The following is an 18748-nucleotide window of genomic DNA, read 5'->3' on the forward strand; positions in this document are numbered from 1 at the left end:
TGGGGCCTCTCATCCCCCCTTGTCCCCGGCACCAGGCTCTGTCGTCACCTTTATGCTCCTGGAGGGTTCCTCTGTTATTTTTATTAATTAATTAATTTAAAAAATCTTCACCTGAGGATATTTTTTCCATTGATTTTTAGAGAGAGTGGGAGGGAGGGAGGGGGAGAGAAACATCCATGTAAGAGAGACACATTGATTGGTTGCCTGCCACACGTGCCTCGACCAGGGCTGGGGGTAGACCTGCAACCCAGGTACATGCCCTTTACAGGGAATCGAACCTGTGACCCTTTGGTGTGCAGCCAACACTCCTCTCGTTTTTAATGTCATATATATATATATATATATATATATATATATATATATATATATATATGTATGTATATAGTTTGATACAGCATGAGGGATACTTGCAGGACCTCAGTTTCTGTTTCTTCTTATTACTATCAAATCACAGGAAACCAGTGTAAAACATTTTGCATGGCCTCCAAGTTGGTTTGCCCTTGAATTTCCTTGGTTTTCTCCAGAATGACCAGGAGTTGGAGCTGAACCTGACATGGGTGAGGGGACAGTCCACCAGGAGGCAGCACCTGGGCGGCACCCTGGGCCCAGGCAGACTCCAAGACACTTTCCCTTGGGAGGCAGTCCTGTGCAGTGCACTTCTGCCCGGCCCCCTCCCACATAGTGTTTCATGTCTCTGTTGGTGACAGACGAGGCATGGGTGGGGCTGGGGGCCATCCTACCTGAGGAGGTCACTCCTGTGCGGGAAGGAGGCAGGCCCTGAGCAGGGGGTAGACCTGCTGACCTGGACCTTGCTCCAGAATCAGAACCAGTTCATTTGTGGGTAACCAGGAGAGCAACCACACACACACACACACACACACACGCACACAGGCACATATAGGCACATGCACACACATACAAACACACACAGGCACACACGCAATGTACACATGCACACACATATACATGCACGCACACATGCACACATACACACGCACACGCACATGCAAACACATGGGCACTACACACATGCATATACAGATGCACACACACGCACACACACCACACACACATAGACACACAGACAGACACAGACACATACACAGACACAACGGGGAAAGGGACCTGCACATTGAGGTCTCCAGCCACTGGGGTCGGTCCCGGTGCCCCGGCGCCTCTCTGGGGATGTGGGGATGTCACCACACTGCAGACGTGGCAGCCAGAGGCTGCAGAAGGACCGGAAGCCTGCGCACGGGGAGGCCTCCCGCTGGGAGGGGGCTGCTCCAGCCGGGGCGGCGGGCGCGAGGCTTCCCGCAGGCTGTCCTTCCCTCGTCCCGGCTCCTCTCTAAAGCAAGAGCCTCTGCTCTCAGGAGAGTTTCGGGCACCCGGGCAAACTGCGTGGCAGGTGCCGGGTCCGTTCACCCGTCCCGCTGCGCTAGTGTCCGGCCTCTCGTGACTGAGGCGCTGCAAGGGCGCTCGCTGTCGGCCGGGCCGCCTGCCGCCGGGACTGCTTGCGGGGCCGGCCGTTCCCTGGGTTTGCACAGGTGGGCGACGACAGGCAGCGACATCGCTTCCACGCAGACGGCACTCTGCTCCGAGAGCCGCGGGGCGCCCCGCCCGGCCCCGGCAACCACGGCCTTTCCGCCGCAGCCGCAGGCCTGCCTTTCCCAGGGGCCGCGGACTATGTCAGCTCCTAAGAGTGGCTTCGGGCACTGCGCAGGATGTGTTTAAGCTTCTGCCACGTCATTTGGTGTCTTGATTTTTTAATTGCTGAGTAATATTCCATTGTCTGATTGTATCTCCATTTTTAATTTAATTTAATTTTAATTTTTAAAAATTTATTGGGGTGACACTGGCTAACAGGACCACATAGGTCTTAAGTGCACATTTCTGTGGCACACGGCCTGTGCACTCAGTGTGTGCCCGGCCCCCGCGCTCCGCCCCTTCCGTGCCGCGGTCTGCAATGCACCCCCTCGGAGGACATCCCGGGCGCTTCCACTTCCATAGTCGTGACTGAAGCGGCTGTAAACATCCACGTGCAAGTTGTGGTTTCAGCTTCTTTGGGTGAATCCCAGGAACATGACTCTGGATTGGAGGCTGAGAGTGTGTCCAGCTTTGTGAGAAACAGCCGAACTGCCCCCAGAGTGACCGCACCTCCAACCCCGCAGCGGGGGCGCGGGTCCGGCCGCCCGTCCGCGCTCGGTGTGGTCAGTGCTCTGGGTCTTATCGTTCTCGTCGGTGACTGTTGGGAGTCTCACTGTCGTTTTAATTTGCAGTTTCCTGATGACACGATGTGTCGCATCTTCTCATGTGTTTTTTCTGCCATCTGTAGATCTCCTCTGGTGAGGTGTCCAGATTTTTTTGGCCCATTTTTAATTGGGTTGTTTATTTCTTGTTGTTGAGATCTAAGAGTTCTTTGTATATTTTGGATCCCAGTCCTTTGTCGACTATGTCGTTAGCCACGATTCTCTCCCAGTGTGTGGCTTGTCTTTCTCTTAACACTTTTCCTTTGTAACCCCTGTGAGAATTCACCACCTCAGCCAGCGGTCTGTATTCTCACATGGCCAAACAGCCTCTACTTGTACACACACAGACACAGATAGACAGATGCACCGATACACACACAGACACACAGATAGACACAGACATACACACAGATACACACACACATACAGAGACAGACATGCAGATACACGCACAGACACACACACAGATACACAGACACACAGCACACATAAACACAGACACACACACATAGACACACAGATACACAGATGCACAGGAACACATACACAGACAGACACAGACAGACACAGACACACAGACACACAGACAAACATAGACATACAGATACACACACAGACACACAAACACACACACACAGATACACAGATACACTGGCACAGATACACAGCCCACACAGACACAGGCACACACAGATACACACACACACACAAATACAGACATATACAGACACACGGATACACACACAGATATGCAGACACATACATATACACAGATACATACAGAGACACACACAGAGAAAGACATATAGATACACACACAGACACACACACAGATGCACACACAGCACACATAAACACAGACACACACACATAGACACACAGATACACAGATGCACAGGAACACATACACAGACACATACGGACAGACACAGACACACAGACACACATAGACATACAGATACACACAGACACACAGCACACACACACACACACAGATACACAGATACACTGGCACAGACACACAGCCCACACAGACACAGACACACACAGACACAGACACAGACACACACAGACACACACAGACACACAGCCCACACAGACACAGACACACACAGACACAGACACACACAGACACACACAGACACACACAGACACACAGCCCACACAGACACAGACACACACAGACACAGACACACACAGACACACACAGACACACAGACACACACAGACACCCCCCCATTTTCTTCTGTTTTATATCTCAGATGTTCTAAATTTTCTACAGTTGAACGTATGACTTAATTAACCAGTTTTACTAAAACTAAGTGAAGTAAAATAAAAGAGCAGCCCCTGTGAGGAGAGCCACAGCGGGCCAGTTAGAACTTACATAACTTTCATTTTGACTTCAGCAAATATTTATGGAACCAGAATTTCAGGTGATATTGATGATAATACATTTCCTCCAAAAACCTGCTTCAGAAAACAGGAGAATTTTCCTTATGGCCCAATTCCGCTGTGAGAAGGGCCCGACATCTCGCTCAGCTCACAGTGGGCCCCTTCGCGGGATAAACGGAGTGCGGGCCCCGCCCCGCCCGCGGGACTTGCCAGGCTTCAGAGGCACATTACGGTGGCAAGAGGAAAGCGGTGAAATGGACTTTAAGGTGAGATTTTGTTGAATGCAGAGTCTCTAAAATATGATTTAAACATGTAAAAAGTAGAGAGGATGTGAGTGAGACATTCTTCATCCCTCCGAGGGGCACGTGTGCTGTCTCCTCAGCGCAGTCCGCGGGACGGGCGTCTCGGGGCTCCGCGGCCGCGGCAGTCAGCCCAGCCGTGGTCCCCGTGCCCGGTGCCTCCTCATGCTCCTCTGGAAGCTGCTGCAGGGCTCCAGCGATTCCACGAAGATGCGAAACATCGTGTCAAGTGCGGGCACCCACCGTCTATCAGAGGCGCCCCCCGTCTATCAGAGGGCACCACCGTCTATCAGAGGGCACCACCGTCTATCAGAGGCGCCCCCCGTCTATCAGAGGCGCCCACACCATCTATCAGAGGCTCCCACCGTCTATCAGAGGCGCCCACACCGTCTATCAGAGGCGCCCACCGTCTATCAGAGGCTCCCACCGTCTATCAGAGGCTCCCACCGTCTATCAGAGGCGCCCACCGTCTATCAGAGGCTCCCACCGTCTATCAGAGGCTCCCACCGTCTATCAGAGGCGCCCACACCGTCTATCAGAGGCGCCCACCGTCTATCAGAGGCTCCCACCGTCTATCAGAGGCTCCCACCGTCTATCAGAGGCGCCCACCGTCTATCAGAGGCTCCCACCGTCTATCAGAGGCTCCCACCGTCTATCAGAGGCTCCCACCGTCTATCAGAGGGCACCCACCGTCTATCAGAGGGCACCCACCGTCTATCAGAGGCTCCCACCGTCTATCAGAGGCGCCCACCGTCTATCAGAGGCGCCCACCGTCTATCAGAGGCGCCCACCGTCTATCAGAGGCGCCCACACCGTCTATCAGAGGCGCCCACACCGTCTATCAGAGGCTCCCACCGTCTATCAGAGGGCACCCACCGTCTATCAGAGGCGCCCACCGTCTATCAGAGGCGCCCACCGTCTATCAGAGGCGCCCCCCGTCTATCAGAGGCGCCCACCGTCTATCAGAGGCGCCCACCGTCTATCAGAGGCTCCCACCGTCTATCAGAGGCGCCCCCCGTCTATCAGAGGCGCCCACCGTCTATCAGAGGCTCCCACCGTCTATCAGAGGCGCCCACCGTCTATCAGAGGCGCCCACCGTCTATCAGAGGCGCCCACCGTCTATCAGAGGCGCCCACACCGTCTATCAGAGGCGCCCACCGTCTATCAGAGGCGCCCACCGTCTATCAGAGGGCACCCACTGTCTATCAGAGGCTCCCACCGTCTATCAGAGGCGCCCACCGTCTATCAGAGGCGCCCACCGTCTATCAGAGGCGCCCACCGTCTATCAGAGGCGCCCACACCGTCTATCAGAGGGCACCCACTGTCTATCAGAGGCGCCCACAACTTCCTGGGTGTGCGCATCACTCCGTGCCTGGGGCCAGAGTGGTGTCAGATTGGGCGTCGGGTGGAGTCTTTGCTAATGTGGGTCTGCATTTCCGCAAAGGGGTCAGATCAGACATGGGGCCAGGCTGGGCAAAGGCACTGGCTCTCGGAGGAAGCTGCCTCCGGGCAGAGCTGGGTGCCCGTCCTGGATGAGTTCAGGTTCCAGCACCCCACTTGCGTGGCAGCTGGACACCTGGCTGCTTGGCATTGGGCTTGTGTCCAGTGACACAGGCCTTGAGCCTCTGGTCTGTGCTTCTCACCCGAAGGACGCTGGCTTGCAGGACAGGTTCTCCTCTATCTTATCCTGGGTCAGAGTCTGCACCTTGGGGGGAAGAGCAGGAATCCACGAGCGGAAAGGTGCCAAGGTCTGTGCCTGCCCCTGAGGACACGAGCATGGGGGACATTGGGTGTCTCTGACCAGTGGACACCAGTCGAGCTTGGCTGCCTCGGACGTGGGCTCTCGATGCTGCCCGGTGTCAGTGGGGTGGCTCCGAGCCGGGCCGTGGAACCAGCCTCCTTGGGTGCAGACCCTGACTCCCACACCCACAAGCCCATGACCTTGGGCAAGTTAGTTCACTGCTCGTGCCTCAGTTTCCTGTCGATAAATGGGCACCTGCCTCACTGGGCTGTCTCGAGGGTGAAGGGAGGCAGTGCAGGTCAGCACTGGCTGGGGCACGCTGAGCGCTCAGTCGATGTCAGCTGTCGCTCTTACCGCGTCCAGGGACGGCCAGGTGAGTGGGCGTGGCCCCCAGCGGTGAGCGAATCCTGGCCGTTTCCCGGACCACGTTTCTTTAACGGCCCAGGTTCCTGTCTCCTTCCTGTGCCACCAGCCCGCGTGGAGCCACCAGCGAGACTACCCCCCCTCTCTCCTCACTTTCCCTCTCTCCCGTTTTCCTTCTCAGGGCTGTTTTGACTATGAATTAATTGTAGGTTGGGGGACTTTCTAGCAAAAATCAAAGCCAAGAAACTTCAAAAGGATGGGAGGACGGGGCCACCGGGGGAGCGCAGGGGCCGATGGGGCCCTCGTGCTGCGGGTGGGGTGTGGGGGCGCTTCCCATGTTGCTTCAAAGGGGCACCAAGTGTTTCCGATTGTCACTTAAAAGCTCACATGCAAAACTTTGGCAATCTGGGGGAAAGACGACGGTTTCCAAAACGACTATTATTACCTTCTGCCAGCAGCGGCCCTGTGGGACGCAGTTGGGCGGGGACTTCCTTGGGAAGGGTTAACAGTCAGCCTGGGCCGCCTAAGAGGAGGTGCTGCCGAATGTACTGGGGAGTTTTTCCTTAACTGTCAGTGAAGCAGTACTAATTATTACTCCAGTGTAAATGAGGTCACTTCCTATTAGGAGAACAAAATGCTTAGCCTCGCCTTGCCAATTCATACCAACTATTTTTCACACATACTCAGCTTTTTTGTTTTTTTTTGGTGGTTTTTTTTTTTAATTTTTGATAAAATCCATTCATTTGTATTAGAAAAGTGTAAACCGTCGCAATAATAGTTGCCCATGATTACCCAGATGAGCTTTTGTCATGTGTGGGTTGTTTGAATACCATGTGTTCGCTATGGAACAATTAGGCAGCTGAATGGATCTTTAAAACAATCAGATACTTTTATCTCCCTGAAAAAAATACATTCCTTGGATGTGTACTGTTAAACCATAAATTCCGGGGAGCAGCGCGCTCACGTCAGGAGGACTTTTCGGAAATATGTTGATCAAGGACAAAAAGACATCCAAATATCTTGTCTTCGTGTTTTCATTTTTTCGTGCAAGCAGAAAGATTTAAGGAATATTGTAGCAAACAAAGGGTAATTGTTTTAGCCCAGATGTTGCTTTTGCACAACAAGCAGGTTACAATGTTCCCACAGAGCTGATGAGCCCAATCAGGGAAATGATTAAAAATTGATTTTGTCCCTGTAATTACAGTATGTAAACTACTTAGCTTGGATTGCAAAGGAAGTGATTTTCTAATTACGTATATACTCTGGTGTCTAATGATTGGTTTTTTGAAGTAATGAAGAGAGAGCACTAACGACTCCTTGGTGTTCTGGTGTTTAAGAAAGACCATCTTTAGAGTAAGCAGCAACAGACAAAGAGTTTAAATTGAATTTTCAACACTGTTAATGTGCACATGGATTTGTTTATTAAAGAGACAGGGAAGTAATTTGATTGGCTCCGAGCATCGTGGCTTTTTTTTCCACGCTAAAGCATGTAAAAATACATGCCCGGGGTCGGCCGCTGGCGGGAGGAAGCCCCTGCTCTCTCCTGTCATCCCAGCACCTGGCCTGGTACCCTGGCGCTCAGTGCCCGAGCACCTGATGTCTGTTATTCTGAACGCTCGGGTCGGTCAGATATCAGGTAGCTGCACCATCAAAGTTACCTTTGTTTTAAAATGAAAGAAGAGGCTTCCCTGAGAGGCACCGTGCACACCGTGTTGACTGTTTCAGCGCCGGGCGGCAGCGTCCCCCCAACACGTGTGCATGCTGCACGTGTGCACACAGCACATGGGTGCGAGCCCGGCATGGGCAGGCCCGGCTGCGCTGCGCTGCGCTGGGATCCCGTAGAGCGGGCCGGCGGGGCTGGGAAAGAGCCGGCTGATTTGTGCTTCTCCTCTGTTCGCACTTGGCGGCTCAGTGGGTGTGACTTGCCCTGTGGGAAGAGGGCCGTGGCTCCAAGTGCCCCTGAGAGCAAGTGTGTGGTGAAGCCAACAGATCAGGGGATGATGGCCATTGAAAAGGTGGTCCCCAAGGGGAGGGGAAACCAGGCCCTGAAGGGCTGCAGGGGGAGGCACCAGGGCCGCTCGGAAGACAGAAAGAGCTACGAGGGGACTTGGCAAGAGCCTTTATTGTGGTTTCTGAGGGGAAAACAAGACAAGCAGGTGAGCAGGCGTGATTGGCCAGTTTGGATGATTTCGGCAGGCTCTGGGCATAGGGGCTATCTCCAGTTGTCAGGCATCTGGCCCTAGGGTGATGAGGGCAGGAGACAGTGGCTTGCAGTGTGAGCGCTGGATAGAGGAGGTGGCTGGGCACGGGCTGTGGATGGGTTGATTTACATAGGAAAGATCATTCACTGCCTCTAGGCCAGAGGCTCAGAATAAAATCCAAAAGTCTTGCTATGCCCGACAAGGTACATGGATCCTAAGGAGCCCATTCTCTCTCATTTTCCCACTCACCACCCACACCCTGGCCACATGGAACTTCTTGCCGCTCCTTGAATGCACCATCTTCTTCCTACCCCAGGGCCTTTGCACTCACCGCCTCCCCTACTTGTAAAGTTCTTCCCCGGATTTGCACAGGGCTCACTCCATTACTTTTTCTAGTCTCTTGTCAGAGGTCATGTTCCTACAGAGGTCTTCTCCGATTGCCTTATCTGAAATTGTGTGCCGCCCAGTCCCCAGACCCTAGGAGGAGCCTGGCACACAGGAGGCACCTGACGGGTGAGGGCTGAGGGAGAGACCTATTCCCTGAGGCTCTCCTCTTTCCCAGGTCACTTCCCTTGGCAGGAACCCTCTTCCACTGGAATTTGGAGTGACATTGGTTCTGTCATTTGGGGCCACATTTCCCCCTCTGAGTTCCCAGAGAAAGTGAGGATCACTCGTGCTTTAGAGCAGAACTTCTAGGTCCAGCGTAAGGAGCCCCAGTGCTTGGCAGGGTCCTGGTCCCTGGTGGGGCTGGGCTGGGAGGGGCACCCAGGACCCAGGGAGGGGTGTGTGGCCCTGGAGGCTGGAGCTCCCCGCCTGCGTGCCCCTCCGGGCACCAGAGAGTTCGCTGCTCAGGAGAGCAGGGTTCAGAGGAGCTGGCCACACGAAGAGGTCTTATCTCCAGATGTGTCCCCTGCAGCCACACCCGTCCCGGGGCAGAGGGCTGAGGAGTCTGGCTGGCTCTCCAAATCCTTCTAACTGTTTCCTGGAAGGAAAGCATTTATCTGGCTCCCAGATGCCCAGGCTCCTCAGCAGGCAGCCCTGGCCCTGCTGCTGGGCCTCCGAGTGACCTGGGGACAGCGATCCTCTGTCTGCCCTCCCGCAGGGGCGCATTTGGGGCAGAACGTGGCCCGGGGAGGCTGAATTGCACCAGCCTGTTCTTCGTTCCGTCCATCTTCTGCCCCCCTTTGTTCTATCCCATCTTCCTGTCTTTACTTCCTCCCCCCCGTTTCTCCCACCCACTGGACTTCTCCTGAGCTCTAGGCCCTCTGCCTGGGGCTAGGGACTGGGAGGTGACTCGGGGACTGCCCTTGGCGTGGTGCCTGTTGTTACTCGAGTCATCCTGGTGTGGCCGGGGAGACAGGTGTGCGATGACCGTGGGAAGGCGCCACATTGGCCCAGGCTGGGCCTTTGCATTAAGCTCGGAGCTCTTTGCAGAGGGCCCTGGCAGCGGTGGGGGTCACCTCTGCTCACCTGTTGCCACTCCAGTCACCTCCTTCCTCAGCACCCTCCAACCTGAGCGAGGGCGCCTGGGCTCCTGCCCAGGGAAGATCTCTCTGCTCAGAGCTCCCAGGTCTCTCCCCTGGCACAACGCAGGAGGGTGGGCCCTTGTCTCCTAGTGGGGGCCCAGGTCATAGGGATGCTTCAGCGTGGCCAGAGCTGCCTGGGCCGCCTCCCACTTTCATGTTTTATGTGTGCCCTCCCCGGCCCTCACAGCCCTGCCAGAGCTCTGTAGGCCCCCCCCTCGCCTCCCTCTGCGAGGCCTGGGAAGTTCCTCGGGCAGCCCACCCCCTGCAGCACCCTCCACCCTCTCTCTCTTCTGCACTCTGTCCAACACGCCCCCACCCTTCTCACATCAGGGTCTCCGAACCTCTGCCATCCCCTGGCCTCCATCCCTGCCCCCCAGGCCTGAGGCCCTGCCTGCTCCTGTGCGCCCCGTCTGGTGCCCGCGGCCGCAGGCTTCCGGCCGGCTCCGTGTCCCACCAGACTCCCCACACAGGGCCTGCGTGCCGTGGCTGGCAGCCTGTCCCCAGCCCACCACAGGGTCTGGCACACAGCAGGCAGGCGCAACTGAGTGAACAGGCCCCTTAAACTCGCTCTCGGTGCTGGGGCTGAGGCCGCCTGCGGGCGTGCCTGCCTGCGCCTTACAGGGGAGGCAGGGTTATCAGCCTACAGAGGGCGGGGCTTCGGGCAGGGAGAGGCAATTCCTCTGGTGGGGCAGCTGCTGCGCACCCCCCACTCCTGCTGGGCTTCTCGCCGCCTTTGTAATTGGCTCCCTCTCACCCCTTCTCTGGTACCGGCACCAAATTGGGCAGTGTGTCACGGGTGGCCCCTTCCCTGTCCCCTCAGTGGGGGGCAGGAACCAGGGCAGGCCTCACGTCAGGACCTGTGTCTGGTTAGTCACTGCGTTATCTCTGAATGCTAGCTACTTGCACCGAAGGAGCTGGTTCTCTAGTGGAGGGAGAGTCACAGCACTGGCACTGTCCTCCGCCTCCCAGACCAGAAGCTCAGTGCCGGGCTGATGCTGACACCTTTGCCCACCCAGGGACTGGTGACAGCAGACAGAGGGGCCCCTCCTGTGTACGTTGGTCAGAAAGCCTGTCCACGGCACTAACGACTTGCTTTCCTCGGGTGCCAGGCTCTAGGCCCTGGCTCCAAGCATGGTGAGCTCACCTTGCCCAGGTGGGCAGCCACCTTCAGATAAACCTGTCAGTCAGGAGAGCCCATAAGAATCACAGAGCTTGTGCTGGGCCTTGGCTGGCTGAGTCCAGAGAAGCCCCCACCACTGCCCTGCTTGCTGGTGTCGGGGACGGTGACAGTCCCATCGTGGTGAGAAGCCTGGGAACAGCGGGTGGGGGGCTTCTGCAGATGAGGCTCCCCTGTCCTCGGTCACTGGAGTTTGCAAAGCTTATCCATGAACAGCCCCTTGGGCATAGCCTGGAGATAAAACCTGTGTCTGTCTCCCACCTCCTGTCCCCCCCTCCCCAACTTAAGGGGTCAGTGAACAAAGCAAGTAAGTCTGTGCAGAGTCGCCAGTGCTGGCCTGGGGCGAGCTGCGGATCACAGGCTGGGGCTGGACCTGGATGACCCCAGCCAGCGGCTCCTAGCCACTGTGGCCACTGTGAGTGGCATGTGGCCGTTCCTGCCGAGGCCTTCCCTCAGACCGCAGCTTCCCGGGCCTGGGTTCAGGAGAGAGGACTGGAATGCCATCAATGCCCCTGAGCCCTGGGCACTGGCAGGTTCCTGGTGTCACCCACGGACAGCTGCCCTGGCCACGGAATAAGCATGGCCCACTGACATTGGAGTGGAATGCAGTTTACTATAGGGGCTTTTTAAATGGGAGGAAACAACCCCCGACAACTCCTCAGTTCATGGCTTTCAAAATTCCAAAGAGAGTGGGAGGGAGGGGGAGCGAGGCTTCTTTGCTGTTATTTCTTCTGCCCCATCCTGAGAAGAGGGGGGCAGGTGCTCGGCCCCTGTCTTCCTACAGGTGGCGATTTCCCATTAAAAGAAGTTGAGCCTGGCTGGCATGGCTCAGCCATTGAGCATCGACCTAGGATCCAGGTGATTGCGGTTTGATTCTGGTCAGGGCACATGCCCGGGTTGCGGGCTCGATCCTCAGTGGGGGCCTGCAGGAGGCATCCGACCAATGACTCTCTCATCATTGATGTTTCTATCTCTCTCCCTCTCCCTCTCCCTTCCTCTCTCTTAAAGCAATCAATATACATATATATATATATATACATATATATATATTTTTTTTTTTTTAAAAAGAAGCTGAGCAAACTTGCTTTATTGCAGCTGAGGCCACGTAGACCTGTGTTAAGGTGCGCAGTGAATCGGGGCAGTGTTTGGAGCCTTGCTTGCCCGGCACAAGCTGCCTGGAGCGGGCTGCTCACCTGTCTTGTGAAGCTGGGTGTCCGCACGAGAGTTTCTAACAGGTCTTGTCTTTCCAGTTCCCGCCTGCTCGGCTTTGAGATCACCCTTCGGCCGGGAGGGAGCTGTGCTGCTCTGCGCCTTGCCCGGTAAGGAAACCGTTTGTCGCTGCTGGAAGTGGTGTCCGTGTGGCAGTTTGTGGGGAGCCAGGCCGCCCCTGTGGTGTGCGGGCCCTGCGCCAGGCGAGACTTCTCCCTGCTGCTGCTCCCTGGTCCTCCACAGGCCAAGGGGCCGTGGAGAGGCTCCTGGATTCATGGTCTCTGGGATCCAGCACAGGGCTCTGGGTGGGATGACACTGCGGTGTCAACACGTGCTCAGAAAGTCCCAGAATGGGGACACCCACGGGGCGAGGCCTCGCTAGGGCGACTTCTTTCTCTTGTGTCACATCTTGAAAAGCCACTGTCCACCAGCCGACACCTGGAATGAGAGCTGGTGAGCTGGTGGGCTGCTGCCCGAAGCCAGGTGGCTCCATGGCCTGGCCAGTCTCGGAGGAGACCTGTCCCAGAGCAGTTTTGTGTTTGTCTTCTCAATCGGACCCAAGATCCCGGACTCACGAATGGAGTACTTTCCTGCCATCGAAGCTGAGAAAAATGTAGAATACGAATGAGAGGTCCAGCTGATGTTGGCACCTCCTCGCCTGAGAGGCCCCCGGATCTCTGGGGACCCGCCTCAGACCTGTTAGCCAGCCCGCCTTCCTCTGACCGGGCACCCGGAGGTCAGTACACAGGTCAGGGGACTTCATGGCAGAATCACGCCCTCGGAAATTAATTTCATGTTGTACCGAATGTATATTCCTTTATTGTGACTTTATCGTGTTGAAAAAGTGCTTACTTCTGATTCTGTGGATATTACTGACTGTGGATTACTCTTATTTGGGGTTTTACACAACAGTTATATTAGAAATTTGCTGTTTTATTCTTACCTTCTTAGTAAAAATCCTTTTATCACACAATGGGTAATTTATATCCATTACCAGGCCTTTCAATCCTTTTCAGCGGCTGTCAGCGCCGTTGGCACAGTGATGATTAATGTGGCCTAATAATAGTGCGCCGCTATAGCACCTTAGCGAAACGTGTACCAACATCCTATCGGATCTACCGAATTCATAGCTTCCTATAATATTTTTGTTGAAAGACAGGATTACTATTTTTCAAAGCTGATTTTCCCCCTTGAACATATTTAATAAAATTCACAACTCCTGGCCTGGGTGATCCGGGCGCGCGACTGGGCTTGCGGGTGAACTGGCCGTCGGGAGGCGTCGCTGCGACTTGCTGGGGAGCAGTTGGGCAGTCCCGGGGCTCGGGGCCTGGGCTGCTGGTCTCGAAGCAAAAAATAGCCGGGTTTCCAGTCCCTTCTGACACCTGGTAAGGAAGGTGTGTTTCAGATCAAAAGGCACAAGAGTAAGTGCTTTGGCTCCAAGTCTCCTTTCTTCTCGGCCCTGCTGTACCCTCTCTTCTGTCACTTGTCCGGCCAGCTGGTGAGCGCCCGTGGCAGCAGCCTCAAGCCCCTTCCCGAAGGGTGCTTCCTCCCGCCAGCTTGGGGTCGGCCTCGGCCTCAGGGGGGGGCTCAGGCGGGGCTCAGGCGGGGCTCAGGCAGGGCTCAGCCTCTGCACCGGGGCGTTGGGGCCGCGGATGCTTGGCTGCGTGGCCGTCCCGGTCACTGGACGATGTTCAGCTGCGTCCCTGCCTCCGCCCCCTACATGCTGGCAGTGTACCCCCATCTCCATTGTAACAGCCAAAAACGTCCCCGGAAGTGACCAGATGTGCCCTGGAGGCCGTGGTCGCTGCTCTTGGAGAACCACCGGTCGAATATTATGGGAACACAGCAGATACTGTGGGGTGTGGGGGAGTTCCAGTTGCAGTTCCAGTATCAGGGCTTCTTGGGACATCGGCTTTGGGAGAGGAGGCGTGTGGAGGGTGGCTACGCACTGCGTCCTGCTGCCAGATGCAGCCCCCCCCCCCACGCTGTCTCAGCCTGGCCCCAGCCAGGGCCTGGATCTTAGCTTCTTCCACTTAAATCCCATTATAATCATGCCTGTGATTGATAACATTCCACCTTTTCAAAGGGTTTTAAAATCTGTGTCAACCAAGGATGACATTGTTGTAGCGCCCGCGAGACGTATTCAAACAATTACACACTCCAGCCAAGTGGGGGGGCTGTTCCCCCCCTCCCCCCGCGCCTTTGCGATTGGCAGCGCCTCAGCCCCCACGGCCCCGAAACCTTCACAGGAGACGCGCGAAGAACAGGCGTGCCCTTGATACCACTCAGCTCCGAAGGCAGGGTGAACACTTGGGCTTCTTAGGGCTGGAGGGCAGGGAGGGAGGAGAGACTGTGAGCACAGGAAGGGTGGGTGGGGGGAGGAGCAGAGCGAGATCCTTGTTTTTGATTCAGAACAAAGATTATTGCTACAACATTGGCTCGAAATATGCAATCAACTGAAATCAGGAAAAGTATTTTGAATACAAATTTATATTGAAATACTTGAATCTTGATACGTGTGCACCCACATACATCTATATATTTAACTCAAGGAGAGAGAAGATGAGAAATAAACCTTTGTCATAAAAATATTGCTGCAGTATTTGCCCTCACATGATTCTGCCCGTTGGAGTGGGTTTTGGTATCCTTGGCATTTCCGTAGAAGACACTCCTGTTTGTACAACTGGTCCTTGATGATAACATCAAGTCAGGACTCTGACTTACCTTCCTGTTGGGAGGATTTCAAATGCATTACAGTGCTTGGTGCAGGGGCATTTCTGGAGACTTACTCCTTTACTGGTTTCAGGTCCGTCTCTCCCACTGCACTGTAAACCTGGAGGGATTAGGACACTGTGTTTTGTTCAGTGTTATTTACCTAATTCCTGAAATGGTGTCTGATCCATAGTAGGTCCTCAGTAAAACTTCGGTGACTGGAAGGGTGGATGGTTGGATGGATGGATGGATGGTTGGGTAGATGGGTGGGTGGGTGGATGGATGGATGGTTGGGTAGATGGGTAGGTGGGTGGATGGATGGATGGATGGTTGGGTAGATGGGTGGGTGGGTGGATGGATGGTTGCATGGATGGATGGATGGGTAGATGGGTGGGTGGGTGGATGGGTGGATGGATGGATAGGTAGATGGGTGGGTGGGTGGATGGGGGATGAATGGGTAGATGGGTGGGTAGATGGGTGGGTGGATGGATGGGTGGATGGATGGGTAGATGGGTGGGTAGGTGGATGGGTAGATGGATGGGTTTGATGGATAGATGGATGGATGGATGGATGGTTGGATGGATGGATGGATGGATGGATGGATGGGTGGGTGGATGGATGGGTGGATGGGTGGATGAATGGTATGGGTGGGTGGATGGATGTTTGGGTGGATAGATGGATGGATGGGTGGATGGGTGGGTGGGTGGATGGGTGGGTTGATGGGTGGGTGGATGGACAGATAGGTGAATTGGTGGGCCTCTATCTTAAGCCCTAACGGAATCATGGAATAGTCGGCCCAGTGGTCCAAATGAAATCTTACTTTTTATCATCTCCTCACCCCTTGCCCTCCCAAACTTTTTTTTTACATCAAGATGGTCAATGATAGAAGTATATTCTCATTAATCTTTTATTTTTAATTCAGTTATTAAAATGGAAAAAAATATGTCTAAGACTGTGCCAGGCAATCTCTTTAAGTTGAAACCACATGGGTGCTTTGTTGTGAAAATATCTTTGAAAGTCCACCAAGCACAGACATAATGACTGAGACTGAAGACATGGAGGCCTTGTCATAGGAGAAGGTGACCTTTTTCAAAATGGACACGGGCTCAGGAGACTTCCTGTGCAGATGACTAGTGGCCCGTCTCCTACGCAAGGCTCTGTAATGTGTAGCGTATTTCATGGTCTTTTAGAGGCTCTTGCATGTCCTCTGGGACTGGCTGGAGCACAGCCATGTGGGGTCATCCATGTCGAGGAGGCAGGCTGTGAGGCTGTGGGTGGTGGGGTTCCCACGTGCAGGCCTGGTGGGTGCCTGTCCATTAGAAAACTTACTCTCAGCAGTGAGTATAAAAAGTCGCATTGTAGCAGCACCAGTAAGAACATAAGGAAAAAGAAAGACGAATGACCTCCAAACCCAGCGACCCATGGCAAAGGTGTGACTCTGGAACAAGATTTGCCGGGTTACAGACCTGGCGGCACCACCACTCATGACCACGTGTCAAGGTCATTGTTGCACCTCAGTTTTCTCATCTGTAAATTGGGCATGACAGTAATGACAATGTGGCAGGTTACACAACCTATTTTATACACATGAAATAATAACTGGCTCAAAGTAGGCATTTAATGAATGTGTTGCTGTTATTACTGGTGTTTTCATTTTCTCTGTGTAGTCTTCTTCCCTTCTCCTTTTTTACTCAAGATTAAGGAAAGTTTAGGCCATTTTTCGGTAGTTAGCCTTTTCCCCTCAGACTTATACCAGGGCTCAGACGCTAGGACATTGTGTGGCCGGCGGCCTTCCCAGCACCCTGGGGACTGTGGTTAGCAAGTTCCGGGATGTCAGAAAGGGTGGTGAGTTTCCTAAGTCAGCTTTCCCACCCTCTGCCTTTGTGAAGGAGTGTTGTTGACACACCACCGGGGTTTGGGATTTGCTGCTTGTGTGGGGGGTGCAGTTCTGGGGCCGATGCCACGTGGTCACGGTGGGTGCAGACACTCGGCTCGTGAAAGGGAAGGGAGGTCCCCGTGCAACTGAGGCTGCTCCACGTCATGGTCCAATTTTATATTTTTAGCACTCACTGAAATGTAATGTTTTGCTTTTGGTTTATTATGTATGCAGATATCTTGCTGATAAATTACATGTGTAATTGCACCATCGTAACCACTGCTAGTCAGCGACAACATGTAATTAAACCCACCCTTGAAGTCATTGAACTTTCCTGTCCCTGACAAGACCGTTGACCACTACAGGGAGGGTGTGCCTCCTGGTATGACCCACTCGAGCGCTTGTTTGGCCTTGTTGCCCCTCTAGGGCCACAGGGCAACCCAGTGCCCCCAGGCGTGCCCGCACACGGGCAAGGGGAGACCTCTTGCAGACAGCGCTGTGCGGGTGGCAAGGTTGGATGGAGGGGCCAGGGGTGCCTCTCTCTGCTTTTGTGTCTATGCCAGACGAGTAATGGCCTTCAAGTGGCTGCTTGGTAGAGACTTGGAGGAATGAATCTGAGACTCTCTTCATCGGCCTCTGAGCCCTTTTTTCACGTAGAACTAGTTTTCCTTTTGGGGGGATGTTTTCTGTGCCCTCTACCAGGGGTTGCTAAACTCAGACCTGTGGTCGCATCCGGCACACTGCTTTTTTTTTTTACTTTTAAAAACACTTCAAAATTGTGTTGAAATACACGTAATGTAAATCTTATGTTATATCTCGACTTCAGTGCCAAGTTCAGGGGCATTAAGTATGTTCACCTGGTTGTGCCCACGTCACCACCGCCCATCTGTAGAGCTTCTTCATCTTCCCCAAATGAAATCCTGTCCCCATTAACCGTAGCTCCCCCCCCCCCCCCCCCCCCGGCAGCCACAGTTCTACTTCCTGTCTTAATGAATTTGAGGACTCTGGGCCTCTCATGAGAGGGATCATATAGTGCTTATCCGGTCGTGACTGGCTTTCGGTGCTCAGCGTAATGCCCTTAAGGTACATCCATGTTGCAGCCTGTGCCAAGATTTGTTTCCTTTTCAAGGCTGAATACTATTCCATATTCCATATGTGTGCGTGTGCGTGTGCACTACACATGCCACATCTGTTTATCACCCATCAATGGACACTTGAGTCGCTTCCACCTTTGGCTGTTATGAATAATGCTGAAATGAGCATGGTGTACAAACATTTCTTCAAGACCCTGCTTTTAATGCTTTGGATACAAACCCCAAAGTGGGGTTGCTGGACCCTGCAGCGAGCCTGCGTTTACTTTTTGGAGGAGCTGCCATGTCGTTTTCCACAGGCTGCACCAGCTGATATTCCCAGCAGCGCACAAATTCCAATTCCTCCACAGCTTCGCCAACACTTGTTTTTGTCTTTTCGTAGTGCATCCTAATGGGTGCGAGGTTGTATCTCACTGTGGTTCTGCCTGGTTTGGTATAGCTTGCAAGCAAAGTGTGGCCTTCACATTTCGTAATGATTAAAAAACATCTAAAGGAAGATAATGTTTCGTGACCCATGGAAACTATAGCTGTCCCATGGCACCTGTAGGAGGCTGGTCCGAGGCCCCGCAGACAGCAGCGTGCGCGGGTGCTGGTCCCCTTTATGCGGTGGCGCCGTGTTTGCGTGCAGCCTGCACAACCCTCCTGTGTGCCTCTAGGTTACTTCTGAGACCCAGCACGGGGCAAGTGCTGTGAATTGTCATGCCGTGTTGTCTGGGGAGTGATGACCAGAAAATAAAGTCTGTACGTGCTCAGTACAGACACAGCCATCACAGTCCTGGCGACTTAGTGCACGTCAGACCGATGGAACATTTTTTTAAACATTTTTGATCCGCGTGGTTGACTGCACAGATGTGGAGCTCACGGACACCGAGGGCCAGCTGCGTAGGAACAGGTCTCGGTCGGTGTTCGTGGATA

General features: G+C 54.2%; 1 protein-coding gene across 1 annotated transcript in view; it reads left to right on the top strand.

The window, feature by feature from the left end:
* Positions 1 to 18748, top strand: part of ZNF536 (zinc finger protein 536) — a 244192-nt gene that overhangs the window by 38615 nt on the left and 186829 nt on the right. The window contains exon 2 of the mRNA XM_081119583.1: positions 12196 to 12264. The gene's annotated coding sequence lies outside the window, so the exon portion shown is untranslated. The remainder of the gene's footprint in view (positions 1 to 12195; positions 12265 to 18748) is intronic.

Source organism: Miniopterus schreibersii, assembly GCF_964146895.1.
Source record: "Miniopterus schreibersii genome assembly, chromosome: 18".
Classification (NCBI taxonomy): Eukaryota; Metazoa; Chordata; class Mammalia; order Chiroptera; family Miniopteridae; genus Miniopterus; species Miniopterus schreibersii.